At 42.1% G+C, this 11,450-nt stretch overlaps 1 pseudogene across 1 annotated transcript in view; it reads right to left on the minus strand.

The window, feature by feature from the left end:
• LOC108286626 overlaps positions 1-11,248 on the minus strand; it is a 37,374-nt pseudogene extending 26,126 nt beyond the window's left edge. The window contains exon 1 of the transcript XR_001817998.2: positions 11,096-11,248. The product of XR_001817998.2 is annotated as a leucine-rich repeat and WD repeat-containing protein 1-like (transcript). The remainder of the gene's footprint in view (positions 1-11,095) is intronic.
• Between the last annotated feature and the right edge of the window lie 202 nt (positions 11,249-11,450).

Consider the following 11,450-nt stretch of genomic DNA (forward strand, 5'->3'; position numbering starts at 1 on the left):
CGTGTGTTTAAGGAGATCAGCCAAGGGCTTCAGTGCTAATTGTCTTCTTCCCCTGAGCCTCTATTGAGAAACTCATCCTGGAGCTCCGCACGGTCCACTAGGGTGGGATGTGCAGCCACTCATGGCCTGGCACCTGTCTGAGCTCTTTCTTTTGAAGTCTGTGCTGAGCCTTACAATTCTGACATTTTATGTGTCATCTTTGTGGGAGAAAAATAGAATCTCAGGACCCGAAACTCACTATGCCAAAGGGAAAGGTAAGCTTAGGAACTGCGTCAAGCAAAAACAGCCTCCCTTTTGTTTCCAGTTAGCTGTGATCTCATATCCTCACTTTATCGTAGGTAAAATGTAGGTTTTCTGCATGAGGGGAATGTGTAGTTGGCTTCTCCTCTGCTCCCTTCTGTTCACATGTAAATTGTGGGTTCACTGAGTACTGACTAGGGCCTCACAAGAATGACAGCACCTGCCTCACTGCCTACCCTCCCTCCTTTTTTTTCCCTTTCTTCTTGGTCTTTCCCCTCGAAATACTGAAGTTTCCAAAACCCTCTTTGGAAAAAGCTCAGGTCACAGACCCTACTGGGACTTTTATTTCTTTTTCCCAGGCGGGGCTTCAACCAAGGCAGGATAAACCTGTAATCAGTTGAGATCTGCCTCAGTCACCCTTTGGTTTACATCTTCAACAGCGAACACTGTGACTCCCTGTAAGAGGGGGTAGCCATCTCCTACTAGCTTATCAGTGTTAGCCCCGGCCTGGTTTTTGCAAATTGTGACTGCTCAATACATGTGGGAATGAAGAAAAATGCAGAGAAGAAATTAAAAGAGCGGCTGAGCACCTGGGAATGGTGTCCACGCCCTGCCGGTTCACCACATTGCTGGAGAGAACGTCCCAAAGTGGGAAGAGCACCAGGCTGCACATGCTAGCTGGAGGGGCCTCTAACGTTCAGGTCAGCAGTGATTTTGCTCTTTCTGATTCATTCACAGGAAACTAGAGCGGAAGGGGCCCTGCCTTGCACACGAAGGAGAAGAGGTGAAGAACTAAATACTTATTCTATTGCTGGTATCTTGCAAGCCATTCTGAATATGTTGAAGCTGAGAAGTTGTGAACCCTGTTTATAAAACACGCTTGTAGGAGGTTGCGTGTTTTTATGTTTCTAAGTCATTTTACATTTTTTCTACTTCCTGAAATCATCATGTTAATACATTTTCCCTGATCGTCTTTTTGGCATATCATAACCTTATGCTGAGTAGAATATTGATTAGTGACTTTAGCCTATAACTGGAATAAAAAGTAAGTTTACAATCTTGGGCCAACTTCTATTATTATGAAAAGCAGCCTAAAAGGCGAGGCTGAGAAATATCATCGTTGTTCAGGCCTGAACCATCTTCTGTGCCCTGTGATCATGGAAATTAGAGTGAGAAATGGCGGAACACGTGCCACATAACCCCAATAGACAGGATCCCTTCTGATTCTGAATGTGAGCGTAACTGAAAACGCACAGGATTATCATCCAGATGCCCCATGCTCCTGCCTTGGTTGTGCTATAATTTTCTGGAAGAATTTGGAAGTCACCTAAAGACCGAGATTCAGTTTCTTTGCCAAGGATTGTTTCTTGTCCTTTCTACTTTCCAAAGTTTTTAAATAAATATCAAAAAAGCTGAAACCACATTTGCAAAATTATGACTGAGACAGTGAAAGAGATCTGACCTAACCAACTCCATCTTGCTTTTGACTTCCAAGATGTCCTTGTTCATTCTTGGGCATATGAACTAACAGGGGAGAAACTTAGCTTATAGTTTAGCGTTGGAAACAAAGACAATGACAGCCCTTTCCCAAAACACACCTCGTTTTTGTCTGAGAGAACACAGCCTTGCAAGATTAACACATTAGCCACAAGATTAGAAATTGTGGTTCAGGAGTCCTGCAGCTGGGGCTGCAGGATTCTCACCCCCCTCTAAGCTGCTCCTATGATCAGTGCTTGAGACATTTTGCAGGCCCTGCACCTGACAGGTCAGCTGGCACCACCCAGATCCATAAACTGGCTCATCTGATCCTGTGGCCCCCACCCAGCAGCTGACTCTGTGCAAGAGGACGGTTTCAACTTCTCATGATTTCATCTCTGACCCAACCAATCAGCACTCGTGACTCACTGGCTTTTCCCCAGCCTCCAAATTTTCCTTAAAAACTCTAATCCCCAGATGCTCGGGGAGACTGATTGCAGTAATAATAAAACTCTAGTCTCCTGTACAGCCAGCTCTGCGTGAATTACTCTTCATTGCAATTCCCCTGTCTTGAGAAATCAGCTCTGTCTAGGCAGCAGGCAAGGCGAACCAACTGGGCAGTTACAAATACACAGGAAAAGATGAGGGAACACAGGCAGCATGATAGAAATAAGGAGAACTCAGGAAACCTGCTTAAGGTTTTCTTTCTTTATTGTGAATGCCTTTGCATATGCAGAGCTGGGAGAAAGAATTTTCCAAGAGGACACGGCAGATATCTTGTGTAATAATGCTAGCTTACACTTGCCCAACCTTCAAAAATAGATATTTGGGAGGAGAAGGTGATTGTTCATTCAACAGAGTTTTCCTAAGTGTAGACTGAATCTGTTTTTATAGTGGGGGCTCAGAAAACGATGCCCCGAAGTGGAAGCCTCAGAAGCAAAGTCTTCCTCTGGTCTTCCTCTGACATTCTCCTGCCTTCCTGTCTCAGATCCTTTCTCCCCTGAGGCTACCATAGAAACTAGGATCCATCTTTTCCAAAGTGGGTCATAGAAATAGAGCCTCTTTTCTCCAAAGCCAGCTGTACAACCTACCATTATCACTTTAAGGGCCCCTTGCCTTTCTGTGTAAGAGTTAGCCTTAAATACATTCTGTGACCTAACTTGCTTGACTGTAGGTTCAAAGACCCTCATTCCAGAGAGGGTTCTGCCCCAGGCTTGGGATGAAGGAACCCTGCACAGAAGGGCCTGGAAGACTCTGAGCAGACAGGCCTCGAGGTGTGGCCACCTAGCAGGTGGGCCTTGCGGCTGTGGCCGCCAGGTGGGTTTACCTTGCCTGCTGTCTAGACAGAGATGATTTATGGAGACAGGGGAATTGCAATAAAGAGTAATTCATGCAGAGCTAGCTGTGCAGGAGATGCAAGTCTTATTATTACTCAAATCAGTCTCCTCAAGCATTTGGGGAATCAGAGTTTTTAAGTCTAATTTCATGGGTGGGGGGCAGCTAGTGAGTCAGGTGTGCTGATAAGTTGGGTTAGAGATGAAATGACAAGGCATCAAAGCTGCCTTGCACTGAGTCAGCTCCTGGGTAGGGGCCACAAGATCAGATGAGCCAGTTTAGGGATCTAGATGGTGCCAGCTTTTCCATCAAGTGCAGAGTCTGCAAAATGTCTCACGCACTGAGCGTAGGCTTTACAATAGTGACATCATCCCCAGATGCAATTTAGGGAGGGTCAGAGTCTTGGAGTCTCCAGCTGCAGGACTTCTAAACCATCATTTCTAATCTTCTGGCTAATTTGTTAGCCCTACAAAGAAGTCTAGTTTCCAGGCAAGAAATGAGTTTGTTTTGGAAAAAGGCTGTTATTGTCTTTGTTTTAGACTAAAATCTAAGTTTCTTCCAAAGTTAGTTCAGGCTGCACCCAGAAATGAACAAGGACAGCTTGGAGATCAAAAGCAAGATGGAGTTGTTTAGGTCAGATCTCTTTCACTTCCTCAGTTATAATTTTGCAATGGCGGTTTTGATGAGTTTTCCCCGGCAGTCTATTACTATTAGATGTTGGTAGTCTATAATTTATTAGATTATATCCCTTTTGTCCCAGCCCACTTCTGCATAAGCTGGCCCTGCTTTGTTGAACCTAAGCATAAAGTCAGACCGCTTCTTCCATATCTGTGGGTCTTTGTTCTGAAAGCTTCTGTGTCCCATAAAACTAAGATTACATAAATGTATTCTGCTTTTCTCTCGTTTGCCTGTTTTTTGCTGTAGTGGATTTCGTCATGGACCTTCGGCTCAGTGAGGAAACAGTTCACATCTTTCTGCCACTGAAATTCGAAGTGGCAGACTTCAGCTGGATTTCACCCTCAGTGCAATGTGTGAAGGCCATATTTATTTTCAAATGTAAGATATGAACATTTCTAGAGTGTGCCCAAATGTGCAAGCTATATATTTAACATATTTCTTAAGATTATGTAGTTTATTGCCATTTTAAGATATGTGAACGACGTGTTTGTTAGAAACTTAACAACTTTACATTTGAAATGCATTTGCAAACAATAGAAATATTGTCTAACCAAACAGCAATTTTAGCTTTATTCACATTCTCTTCTTCACTTACATGAAGCAACTGTCAGTTTCACTCCAATGTAACCGTGGAAGCATGATAGAATTCTGCAATAAAAGAAGAGAAAAGTAAAAAGAACATCCAAGAACCATTCAAGGCAAGAGTCACACATTCAAGCAAGATTTGGTAGGAAAAACAGTTCTTTATTGCGTTACAGCAAAATCGAACCCAGGGGAGGAGTCTGATGGGGTACTACTGAGAGGTCGTTTTCCTGCTGCAGAATGGTCAACCCTGTTTAAAACCTCGAAGACTGATTTGTTCCAATAGCCTCCTTGCTTGGAAAACTGCCTTGTTTCAGGTTATTACAATGAAAGAAGTTGATCAGAAAAGCTCTAAAAATATTTAAAGTTACTTTGTAGAAGTTCTTTCAAGCTGATACATTGAAAAGTTTTTCTCACTTTACTTTGAGCTTTGAAAAATTATTTAATAATTGATTTTGAAATATAATAAAAAATACACAAAAAAGAGACTGAAGCTGGTCTGGTAAATTATTCTAAAGATGCAACAACTTTATTTAACGTTTATATTTTGTCAAACATATCTCCATGTATTTATTTCATAAAAGAGGCATAACCGATAATTGATTCTTTAGGAACATAATAATAAAGTTAAGCATTTTTGGTAATTGCATGAAATTTTCCGAATGGCCCCTTTCTTAAAAAAAATAAGCAGCAGTTGATGTTCACGTCTGGAAAATTCTATGAAACACAATATATTCTCAGTTTATAAAATACATGTCCTTCATGGCATGTTCTAGATTTCAGTATTAGAAATGTGCTTTTAAAATTATTGACTTTGATGCCCTCCTAGAGAATCCTTAATTCACAGTAACTTCATGGCCTTTTGCAACAAAATCAGTTACATTTCGAGGTTTAAATATTTTCAGCCAACTGAGACGATAAACATGACTTTACACCTTACAGTAACGACAGCGTCCAACTTCCCATTTTCTCTGCTTGAATGAAACCAGTAAGAGTAGACTTTGGAAATCTCTGTGTTAATGTCACAGGTTCAAACATTACATAAAGGACTCCAAATGTTGTATATTTTTAATTAAATATAGATAAGACCTATAGGTAAACACAGTGGTAAGAGAAATTGACTTGGAGAGATCAAGGTTAGGAGGAAAAATAAATCCACAACAGAAAAGAAAATGTCTCTTATCCTATAACCAAAGATTAATATTGAGACAACAAGATGACTGTGAGATACTTGTGGCCAATCATCCTGTTTGGTGCATTTTATAGAAACACTCCACCCTTTTTTTGGTATTGTATTCATGATAAATGTTTCTTTTAGAAGAATTGCACTCTACCTGGTGTCAAGGTTTCTCAAAAGGTCCAGCAAAGCCTTACAAAGTGTTATCACTTAACCTCTATTCTCTGTAACAATACATCTATTTTAAAAGGAGTGTCTCTATTGTAGGAATGTTATAAGAACACTGGCTGAGTGGGAAGTGTGTCTAGTTCTTTAGAATAGGGCAGCAGGGAAACATAAGAGCTATTCATATGTGGTGTACCATAAACATTCCTATTTTTCTGTCTAATGGGCATTTTATCATTGATTTTTCCTGACTTCAGGGGTGTCTGAAAAGCTATCATATTCCCCTAGATCCAACTCAGCGAAGCTGCAGCAGGAATATGATCAACTCCACCCAGCTGCGTGGGCATCCCGGTCATCAGACCCACTCCTTTGCTGGGTGCATGCTGGCTGCACACCCGGGGGCTCCCTGCCACAGCCACAGTTCCCAGACAGGAGTTCACTACAGGGACAGAACTCAGGTCGAATGTTTAAAGGCTTCTCGTTTAATAAAATAAGTATTATATAATTCTTTATAAGCTGATGATAGTCACTACAGATCATTAAAGAAAGGTTTTTCTCAGCCTCAGAATTTAAAAAGTTAAAAATTCATTAAAAAATTCCTTTCATTTTCATAAAATTGCCTTATTTATAAAAATTGTGAATCTTATGCAAAGTATTATAAAGAATATATATTTAAAATAATAACTGGCCAGGCACGGTGACTCATGCTTATAATTCTAGCACTTAGGGAGGCCAAGGCAGGAGGATAACTTGAGGTTAGGAGTTCAAGACCAGCCTGAGCAACATAGCAGATCCCATTTCTACAAAATTGTTTTTTAAAAATTAGCCAAGCGTGGTGATGTGTGCCTGTCGTCCTAAGTACTCGGGAGGCTGAGGTGAGAGGGTCCCTCAAGCTTCGGTATTCAAGGCTGCCGTGAGCTGTGATTATGCCACTGCACTCCGGCCTGGGAGACAGAGCGAGACCCCGCCTCTAAAATAAAAAATAAACAAATAAAATAGCTGAAAATAGGTCCATCAAATTGCTAAAAATACAGAAACTGCATCTTGTTCTTTATAAATGTTCCATTATGTCTGTAAACACACAGAGCTACTGAAGTGACGATCATAAGATTTTCAGCATGGGGTCACTTGGCTGACTTGAAAAGCGGATAAAATTATTTCCTGAAAAAGAATGCCTAGGTCTGAAAACAGACAGTGACGACAGCCTCCCACATTGGAAAACTATCACTAAGGGGCATTCTTGGTGCTTCCCTGAAAAACTGGGAACACACGCCTCACTTTGTCATATCTCAAACTTTTGCAATTGAAGTAAGAAATTCGTCAGCAGAGGGTCAAGGAATGGGTTAATATTTGAATATTATTCAGTGTCTTCTAATGGGTATATCTATAAAGAATGCATTTACAGAGAAATAACAATTTAAAGTTTATAAATAAGGATAGGGAAGATGTTGGAAAAATAATCTCTAATCAGTACTAATGAGTATTTAAGTTGACATGGAAACTTTCTTGCCAACTTGGCAATATAAACACAATTTAAGCCATTTGTACACAGCATTTCGCTCCTAGGTGTGTGCTTAGGAAAAGCTCTCCATACGAATAAGCAGATGTGTAAAGATGTGTCTTATATGCAGAACCCTGGCAGGTCTCAGAGTTTACCTGCTTGGATGCCAACCTGTTAGCCTGCCACAGTTTCAGGGATGCTGGAGGAGACTCAAGACTCCTGCCTCAGAGACAAAGGTGGTTTACGGCGAGCTCCAACGGCAGCAGCCAGAATGCCACCACCTTTGTGCCAGTGCCCAGTGCGAGCGGGCCTCAGTGACAGCCGCACATGCAGTGGGCTCAGTTATGGGAAGGGGAGCCTAAGCATTAGGGACCTGAATCTCTTGTAAAGGGCAGTGATCTGTGGACCCTTGCTCCAGAGGGAGCCACCGTATACTGGGCAGTCAGCATGCTTGCCTTAGCCGCTGAGGTAGACACTGTATCTTCCAGAGCTGCAGGCAAATCCAGCCTGTGCACAGCAGGAAGATGTTATTCCTTTCTTCCAAGGTTGTTCATGACACAGGCATCTGGAAAAGATAGTCTGGAATAGAGGGAGGGGTTTCCCGCTAAAAGATGTGTAGAAGTGTGAGGCACAAAACCCATAAAAACAGTCTTTTAGAGTAATGCCATGTTATCCCTTATATAAATGTAGGTTACTACATTGCTATGGGTTTTAGAAGTGCGTGTGTGTGTGTGTGTGAGTGTGTGTGTGTGTGTGTATTCTTTACATACAATTTTAAAACATACTGTTATGTATTTACATGTGTAATAATATTTTTTTTTCAAATAAAACTACACAGGAAAAGTACCCAACAACTTTAGCAATGAGAAGGAAGAGAGAATGGGAGAGGTGTTTTTGTCTTGGCTTGATATTTAATATTTGATTTCTAAAAAGCAATTCTAAAGAAACAGAGCTTGTTAATTTGTATTATATTTTGATAATGAGGACTCCAGAGTCTATTAATTTTGATTACAATGCTATCTGTCTCTTTTATATGTATATATTCCATAAACCCAACACACACGCACATAGTTCTTTAAAAAGATTTAATATCGCAAAAACAGTAGTCTACGTAGACTATAGCAACCAGAAAAATGGATTCCTGATTTGGGCCATATTTCTCGGTGGATACCTGATTATAACATTCTGAATCCCCATCATTCTTACCAAATTACTCAAAAAAGTTGTGCCTCAGCTTTCAAGTCTTAAAAATACAAAAAGAAGTGCACTTACTATTGAGAATTTAGGGGCCTCGTGTTCCCCCATGGGGCCTGATTTAATCAGACCCTGACCTGCACTGTATGGACCCATCTGTATTTTTGGGGATCAAATATGACTGTTACACATCTTCTTACTATGGTGTGGGTTATTCACTTGCATTGACCGCTCTGTTTCAAAATGTGCGGATGAGCAGCTCAAAGGTTTACCTCGTCTTCTTATATGGTGTAGGTTATTCAGTTGCATTGATTAAACTGAATTATAAAATCATAAAATCTATGGATGGACAATACCATCTGCATTTTTGAGAAGCGAATATAGCTGTCACACATCTTACTGTGTCCTGGGTTATTCACTTGCACTGACCGCTCTATTACAAAATGTATGGATGAGCAGTTCACAGGTTTACTGAGTGCTGCAGTTTCCTGCGAAGCCGTGCTAGAGCAATGTGTCCTAATCACAACCAAAACAGGCTTTGATGGATCTAACAGACGTCAAGTTACACTTCAGAAACCTTGTTGAAAATTTCTGTCCCACGAAAAACTTAAAATCCGATTTCTCAGTAATAAAGGAAACACAAAAGACTTTCGCTTTTTAAAAGGAGACGTAGTAAGATACGTGAGTCAGTTTCACACATAAATCACTCATTTCTTGTGTTGAAACCAAGTTGATGGGAAGACGCTTGCTGTCAGTGTGGCACCCATTGTTAATTGGTCAGCAGCCTTACGTCAGGCACTGCCCACACTGCCCAGGTACCCGTGATTCTGAAATAAAAATCTCAGGGGCACCGGAGCTCTCCTAGGGCTCACATTTCTAGTGGCCCAAGACCAGGGCACACATCGAAACGGACAGGGGGTTTCAGGGCTGGCAAGAATGTGAGCAAGATGCAAGGGAGTGGAGAGCCCTGGGCATCAACATGCATGGCACCTACCCAGGGACTGTGACAGCGCAGACCACAGCCCCCTCCCCACCCCATCCCTGCAGGATCACTGCCTGTTCGAATGTGGACATGAATCAGACAATGAGGCTTAATCCTTGACTTTGCGGGGCTCACATTCTAACGGAAGAAACAGAAAATTTGCCAATAAACATTGATTCAAAACTATCTATTTCAAAGTGCCACGTCAGGCCACGCATGACATAAAATAACCTCAAGAGCAATGTTTACTATTACTGAGCACTTGCAGTATTCACTCTTTCTGTTATTATCAGAACTCCTGTAGTACTTGACAGTGCAATTTCACACATGCTCCATGCAGTTAAATCATGAGGGATGGCTCCCAGGCTGGGCTTGATTTAAGTCCTTCAGTGTGGGAAAAAGCCTTTCTGTTCATGGTCATGGCCTCTGTGATCTTTCCCCACTTTCCCTAACCATCTACCTCCCAGCGTGGCACCAGCAGAGGGTAGGGCCCTGCAAGGCGTCGGGTCTGTGACGGACGTCTCCTGGGTTGAAGGAGGGGCTGCTCTGTGGGCCTGCTCACTCCCTGGCTGCCATCATTACCTTCTTTCACTCTTGATGTTTCTCCTGCCAAATTCTTTTCAGCTGGAAATGCCTTTTTAAAAAAATACCAAGGGAAAGAAAAGGGCAAAGAATGACATCGTGCTGACACCGTCTTTTCATTGTGCATTAGTAAGTCTCATGTCTCCCCAAAAATGAATAGAGCAAGCTGTACCCCCAACGCCATGGGCACATGCCCTCGGGACCCCCCAAGGCTGTGTCACGGGAGCGTCCTTAACTTCCTAAACTGAGGCCTGCCTCAGCTATTTTGAGTTCACATAGGTTATATTGTCCTTTTTCTGATGTTGAGAACCAGAGCTCTTCGTAAATTAATTTAGAATACTTCCTGTTTCTGTTTTGCAAATCTCTGATTAAATAAGAATTACATGGAAGTCATCAGGATCCTGGAACAGTTAACCGGTTCTTGACCTGAGGGGGTGATGGTTCTTCTCCTGTGACCTCTGACACAGTGAATGTTTCACAGAGTGACTAATTTCACACATAATCCACACAGAGGGGATGGTGACTGACCGTTCCTGGCCTGGGACTTTGTCTGGATTTCTGACTCTGAATTGAGTGAAAGTAATGTGGCTTGTCAGGTAGGCAAGGGAGGAGGGGTGCCAGCTTAGCAGAGTCCCTACACACTCGCAGAGGTGGCCCGGTCCCACTCTCCACCCACGCCACCCCTACTCTGCCCCTAAGCATTTGGCAAGAGTGAGTCAAAATCGCAGGTAAAAGTGCAAATTCCTCAGGTGTTAGGGGAAAGAAAATAGTTTAAAACAGTCTTCTGTGAAGACCTAATCTGGCATAAATTTCTTTCTGGGACTTGCAATTGTTGGTGTAAAAACATGTAGATTTTCATACCGTCATTGACTCTGATATTTTATAATTTGAAATGAACTCAAGATGCAAAAACTTATCATTGGTAAACGAATTTTTTCTTCCCTTTGAAAACAGTTTGCACACTACTAGAAGAACTGAATCTTTTTTTTCCCCATTTATTTATTTTATTGCATTTTAGGTTTTGGGGTACACGTGAAGAACATGCAAGATTGTTGCATAGGAACACACGTGGCAGTGTGATTTGCTGCCTTTCTCCCCATCACCTACATCTGGAGAACTGAATCTTTTAACCTCTGCTCTTACACTTCATTTCAGGGAATAAAATTAGAGCTCAGACAATAACCTGGATGGGGCTGTGTTTCCCACGAGGGAAGAAGCAGAACTGTGAGGTCTCCGAATACCTGGGCTGGGGATGCTCAGATGCTGCGGCCTCGGGGTTCTGCACCAGGCCCAGAATAGAGGGGAGCACCCTCGGCCGACTGCCTCTCACCGGCATGGTGAAAATCACCGTAAGGCCAAAGAGCAAGGTACAAAGTGAGCCGCAAAACTCGATAAAGACGCGGGAGGGAAATCGATTTTCTAAGTGGCCCATCCCAGTGTTGGGTTTCGGTTTTCACTTTCTGGAGCCAGGAGAGCTCATGAAAATTATTTCCTTCTTTATTTAAATTAAATAAGATTGGCTTTTTTATTTTTAAGAT

The sequence above is a fragment of the Cebus imitator genome, unplaced genomic scaffold (assembly GCF_001604975.1).
Source record: "Cebus imitator isolate Cc_AM_T3 unplaced genomic scaffold, Cebus_imitator-1.0 Scaffold324, whole genome shotgun sequence".
Taxonomy (NCBI): domain Eukaryota; kingdom Metazoa; phylum Chordata; class Mammalia; order Primates; family Cebidae; genus Cebus; species Cebus imitator.